The sequence below is a fragment of the Lathyrus oleraceus genome, chromosome 6 (assembly GCF_024323335.1).
Source record: "Lathyrus oleraceus cultivar Zhongwan6 chromosome 6, CAAS_Psat_ZW6_1.0, whole genome shotgun sequence".
Lineage (NCBI taxonomy): Eukaryota > Viridiplantae > Streptophyta > Magnoliopsida > Fabales > Fabaceae > Lathyrus > Lathyrus oleraceus.
In genome coordinates this window covers 422724984-422731949 of record NC_066584.1, presented here as the reverse complement: position 1 = coordinate 422731949, position 6966 = coordinate 422724984, and positions in this window count along the sequence as shown.

Here is a 6966-nt window from a genome sequence, read left to right as displayed (position 1 = left end):
TTATCAGTGGTCTCCCAGGAACTGGAGGAATCAGGATTGGAGGTTTCTGTAAATACTCTTTAATCTTGTCAAAAGCTTTCTGACAGTCGTCGTTCCACTTGATCGCTTGATTCTTTCTGAGCAGTTTGAAAATTGGTTCACATGTAGCAGTTAGATGAGATATGAACCTTGCAATGTAATTCAATCTCCCTAAAAACCCACGGACTTGCTTTTCCGTTTTCGGTTCAGGCATTTCTTGAATAGCTTTGACTTTCGCTGGATCAACCTCAATCCCTTTCTCACTGACAATGAAGCCTAAGAGCTTCCCGGATCTCACCCCAAACGTACACTTGTTCGGATTCAACCTCAGCTTGAACTTTCTCAACCGGTCAAACAGCTTCTGCAAATTAACCAGGTGCTCCTCTTCTGTTTGCGACTTCGCAATCATATCATCTACGTACACTTCAATTTCTTTGTGCATCATGTCATGAAAGAGAGTCGTCATTGCCCTCTGATAGGTAGCACCAGCATTCTTCAGCCCAAATGGCATCACCTTATAGCAGAACGTGCCCCAAGGTGTAATGAATGTCGTCTTTTCCATGTCCTCTGGCGCCATCTTGATCTGATTATATCCGGAGAAACCATCCATGAAAGAGAATACCGAAGATTGAGCCGTATTATCAACCAATACATCAATGTGAGGTAATGGGAAATCATCTTTCGGACTCGCCCTATTCAAATCCCGGTAATCGACACACATTCTGACTTTACCATCCTTCTTCGGCACAGGAACGATGTTGGCCACCCACGGTGGATAACTGGTGACAGCCAGAAAACCCGCATCCCACTGCTTCTGAACCTCTTCCTTGATCTTAGTTGCCATGTCAGGACTCGTTCTACGAAGCTTCTGCTTAACTGAAGGACATCCTTCCTAAGAGGTAATCGATGCATCACAATGTCTGTATCTAAACCAGGCATATCTTGGTATGACCAGGCGAATACCTCCACATATTCTCTCAGCATCTCAATCAGCCTCCTCTTGACAGAGTCTTCTAAAACAGCCCCAATCTTGATTTCTTTTTTGTCGTCCTCAGTACCCAGATTAACAGTTTCCAACTCCTCCTGATGAGGTTGGATGACCCTTTCCTCCTGCTTCAGCAATCTGGCCAATTCTGCAGGGAGTTCACAGTCTTCCTCACTCTCCTCTTCAGCTTGGTAGATGGGATTGTCGAAATCATACTGAGCCATAACAGAACTGTTCATAGTGAATGCCATAATATCGCTTCTGCGTGTTTGATGCTTTGTTTTAGAAAAAGAGTTCAATAAGGTCACAAAAAATAAAAACATTGCCATTTTTATTGTTTTCGAAAAAGAAAAATGAAAACAAAAAAATAGAAAGACAAGGATCACAAAGTTTGTTCAAAAAATGTCCTTCATTAATGATAATCATTAAAACATGATGAGGCCCTACAAAAATGAATCACTACGCCTTGGGCAGAACGTAGGATTTTCATGCAAAATGACAAAACAACAGAAAATTACTCTGTCAGAAGAGTAACTTGAACCACTTCTTCAGCCGTCCAGTTGTTGATAGACCCCCCTGGTGCACACGGGCGAACCCAGTTGTCCAAATCACAATCACTGTCACAGTCTTCGCTACCGGTTGCAGAGACGTCGCCATGATTCATCAGCCCAGCGCTGGTAAAGGTACTCGGACCCGCTTGACCATTCTGCTCTGCTAGGAGAGGCTCATAACCAACACCAAATTTGTCTTCTTTAACCGGCAAATCCACCATCTTGCCCCAGCCTTCAGTTTTGCCAGAATCAACAACCTCCTTAGCCTGCTTGTAAGAAGTAATCGAAGCACCTGACTTCTTCTGCTCAGCGTACGCCACTTTCTCAAGAGCCACAGTCTCAAACGCCTGGCATAAGGTTTCGTGGATCTCGCCATCCACCTCAACATATTTGAACGAGGATAGATGACTCACCAGAATCTCTTCTTCACCGCACACAGTCACAATCTGACCGTTCCAGACATACTTGAGCTTTTGATGGAGAGTCGACGAGACTGCCCCTGCTGCATGAATCCATGGACGCCCCAACAAACAACTATAGGCAGGCTGGATGTCCATAACATAGAAGATGATATCAAAAACCTCAGGACCTATCTTCACAGGCAAGGTAACTTCTCCACACACAGAACGTTTGGATCCGTCGAAAGCACGAACGATCAGGTCACTGGGATTAAGCACAAACCCTTCCGCATCAATCTTCCTCAGAATCTGCTTAGGCAACACATTCAATGATGACCCGGTGTCTACCAATACGTGCGACAACACTGCCCCCTTGCACTCCATGGTGATGTGCAAGGCTTTGTTATGGTTTCGCCCCTCAGGCGGTAAGTCCAAGTTGGTGAAACCCACACCATGCCTGGTGCTCACATTGGCCATCACACCCTCCAGTTGATTGACAGAAATCTCCTGAGGTACGTAAGCCAAATTCAACATCTTCAGCAAGGCGTTACGGTGTGCCTCAGAGCACAACAACAGTGAAAGTATAGAAATCTTGGACGGAGTTTGATTCAACTGATCCACAATCTTGTAGTCACTCTTCTTGATTATCTTCATAAACTCCTCCACGTCGTTCTCAAATGACCCCTCGGGCGCTTCCTTCTGGACAGGTTCTTCCTCAACCACAGCTTGTTTACCCTTTGCTCTGGCGAGAACCTCGGCATTATTGTCCCTCAAAGGCTGCGGTGCGAACAGACGACCGCTTCTGGTAAAACCTCCTGGATCCCCTACATTATCCACAGCCAGACCAACAGTTGCAGGAACTCTATTCGGTACACCAATCGTCACTGGAGCTTGATTCACTGGTCTCGTCTGGTTTTCAGCCCTTCTGTAATTGCGGTGAGCATTGTCATACTTCCACGGCACGGCTTTACTATTCTCAACAGTCCTTCCTCCAGATGCAGCGGTAGTAGTTGGAACATTGATGGTTACAGGCACGGGAATGGTAACTGGGGTACCATTTGCTGCAGGTGCACTGACAATCCTTTGTCCACGTTCTTCAGACGGTTTAAAGTAAATGGTGATAGTTGACGTTGTTCCACGATCTTTTACAGCCCTACTGAATTGCAAACAACCTTCATCCATCATACCCTGGATACCGGTCCTTAACTGGTCGCAACCATTCTCAGATTCTGCACAGCCCAAACAATCTTCATCGCAGCCCGGGTAGACACCCCCATTCAGCAAACGGCCCTTCACAACTAGCAGAGAAGTCTGAACATCATCAACATTAACAACCAGATCTTCAGCTTCCTTCCCTTCAATATTGTTCACTCTATGTCCACCATGCTGAGGCATAGGGTTGTTCACGACGTTAGGCACCGGAGCGAAGTTGATTGCCTTGGCATCGATCAAATCTTGAACCTTGTGCTGGAGAGCTCGACACTTCTCAGTATGGTGGCCTGGTGCCCCAGAGTGAAAGTCACATCTAACATTAGCATCATAGCCAGGAGGCAGCACTGTAGGCGGAGCCATTGTACGCAACTCAATCATCCCCAACTTGAGTAGTTCGGGTAATAACTCTGTGTAAGACATGGGCAGAGGATCAAATCTTCTATCAGCCTGCAATTTCTGTCTGGGCTGATAAGGACGTTGCTGTTGTTGTTGTTGTTGCGGTTGTTGAACTCTTGGTTGTTGTTGTTGACGAGGTTGAGGTGCCGGAATAGTCACTGCAGCTACTGGACGATATTGATCTCCGTTAGCATTTGTTCTGTACACACCCCCTCTGTGCTGTACAGCATTGGTCTCTCCTTCTCTACGGCGAGGTGCCCCAGAGAAGGGTTTCTTTAATGAAGACGAGGAACCAGCATCATGGATCCTACCAGCTTTGATTAGACTCTCAGTCCTCTCTCCACAAATGACAACATCAGAAAAACTACTGAATGGACAGCTCCCCATCCGGTCCATAAACACGCCTTGAAGAGTACCGATAAACATGTCTGTCAACTCCCTCTCCAGCATAGGGGGTTGAACTCTAGCAGCTAGTTCACGCCACCTCTGGGCATACTCCTTGAAGCTTTCATTGGATTTCTGACAAAGACTCTGCAGCTGAGTCCGGCTCGGTGCCATGTCCATGTTGTGTTTATACTGTCTGAGGAACGCTTCACCCAGATCTCTCCAGCATCGGATCGAATCTCTCTTCAATTCCATGTACCAGTCCAAAGAAGCCCCAGATAGACTATCTTGGAAAAAATACATCCACATCTTTTCATCATCAGTATACGCAGAGATCTTCCTGTAGTAAGCCTGCACATGGGTGCGAGGGCAAGAAGTACCGTTGTATTTGTCGAATGACGGTGCTTTGAACTTGTGAGGGATTCTCAAACCTTCTACCAATCCCATATTAGTAACATCAAAACCAAGAGAATTTTGACTTTCCATAGCACGGATCTTCTCAGCAAGAGCTTCAACTTTACGGTCTCTCTCATTAACCCTTCCCAGAACGTCTTCGTCTTCACTGAGCAGAGAGAACATATCCTCTTGTCTGTCAACAATCGGAGCATGATTACGGGCCGGAGCGCGGACTACTCTGGCATTAGCGGCATCTGGAACAATAGGTTCACCGTTGATTCGAATACCCCCCAACTCATCACCTGCAGCATAGTTGTTGACGGGTACAGCAGCAGCAACATTGTTATCATTGACCGGGCCTCCCTCTGGCGGAGCATGGTTGATCGGTGGATTTGCAGCTTCTTGTCTCTGAACCATAGCTCGAAGTTCTTCTTGACCTTGCGCAACCCCTTGCATCATATTCATAAACTGGGCCATGCTTGCCTTCATCTCAGCCAACTCAGCCTGAAATTGATCCATACTTCTCTGTTGATTCAGTCTTGTTGAGTAGCGGTGCGGACGTTGATCAGCTATCCTGCCTAAAACAGGAACCAGAGTGAGAAGTCACGACCGAGAACACCTGTTATGCAAAATGATATGAGTATGATGCTAATGATGCGTATGATGCACATGATATGCTCATTTCTCAGGCATTCAAAGAGCCTGACCCATCCTGAAAAGATGGCAACCTGCAGCAACAAGAGAACAAACAGATACAAGGAAATGTTGACATCCTTATACATACATAAAGGTAAAAGGCATACAACCAATGTCAACAGAATATCTGAATAAACAACGTACAAAGAAAAAGAATCCCATCCAACAAGCCTGGAGGTGATTCTCAACAAAAAGATCCAAGAGATGGCTTACACGCAAATGAATCCCATCCAACAAGCCTGGAGGTGATTCTCAACAAAATACAATCAGAGATACAAACTAAGACAGACGGTCTTCCGGAATGAGGGTCTTCAGGTAATGGCACTGGTCGATCAACAGTGAGCATTCTGAACAATCTGGTAAAGGGGCGATCTTCTCCTTCAGCTGTCTTCTGAGCTCCAAGACTTCTCCTCCAAGGTGGTCCTCTGATTTCTGTCTCAACTCCATCTCTTTCTTCAACTGAGCATCTTTGTCTCTGAGTTGCCTCTCCAAGTCTCTGATCTTCTTCTGATAACTGGCCTCAGCCCTCTGCAGCCTCAAGCGCTCCCGGTGTTCTGCATCTAACATACTCTCCATCTCTTCGTAGGATCTCTTCTTGCTTCTTGCTCTGCTAGCATCTTCTCCTTGCACCTCCCTGAGTTGATGGGCCAAGTGCAGCTTATCAGCCTGAGCTTTGTACAGCTCCATATGGGTGTCTTGCTCCTTCTCTCTCAAACGACGATTCTCCATCAGGGCTTGCTTATAGTGCTCAGCAGGTACACTATCAGCAAGGATCAAAGGTGGTTGCTCTTGCAACGGCTCCATCCTATCGTAGGGTAGCAACAAAGTTTCCACTCTCTTCCTGACCCAATCAGTGTAATCGGGCATAGCAATGGCAAACTTCTTCCCCAAGACGGATCCATCTCTGACACCAATGGACTTCCAAGCTCTCCCAATCTGCTCTAATCTAGCCGGGTCATCCTTCTTCTCAAAATACACACTTTCAGCTACCTCATCCTCAAGTGGTCTTCCCTTCATCACAAACCCTAACTGGCGAAGAGAAAGGACCGGGTTGTAATTGATGCAACCTCTAGTCCCTATGAGTGGTACATTACGGAATCCTCCACAGCTCATAATGACGTTACGCACATCCATCCGGTAAGATTGCCACCTGATATCATAGGAGGTAAGAGACATAACCCTCTGAGTCCATTTACGCGTGCTCTGAGCATCCACAAAAGGTCCACTGACTGGCAGAAGAGACACGAACCATTTGAACAGAAGAGGTAGACAACACCTGATGGCTCCACCCTTACCATGCCTACTGTGAATGGCATAGTAAGTATCTGCTAGAAGAGTAGGGATTGGATTCCCTCTGATGAAAATGCTGATAGCAGTGAAGTCAATGAAATTTGGCATACTGGGAAATAGGATGATACCATAGATCATGGCAGCTAGCTGTGCGTGAAAGGCTTCCCAACTCCCCTTCTCTGCTTCTTCTCTAGCTACCCTCAATAGAAACTTCAAAGGCAATCCTACAACATCCCCACTGGACTTCCAACTATCACTGACTTCCTTGATACCCAAGTGGAGAGCTCTGGCAACAACTCTGAAATCAACCTCCTTGGGCACATCCAAGAAAGGAACCTGATGCTGGATAGGAACACTCAACAGAATAGAGTACTCCTCGAGAGTAGGCGCCAACTGATAATCCTGGAAAGTGAAACAATGAAGCTCTGGGTCATAAAACTGAAGTAGTGTCTGCAGAGGCACTGGATCTACTACTGTCTTCAATACTGTCAAGATATCTCCGTACCGCCCAACAAAACTCTTCAGTCGATCGTCTGTCACGAGACTACCCAACTCAACTAGTGGAGTCAACGGCTCACGGTGGAAACTGTAGGAACAGGTCTTCCGCTTCGGCTCGGGAACCGTTGCCATCTCTATCAGC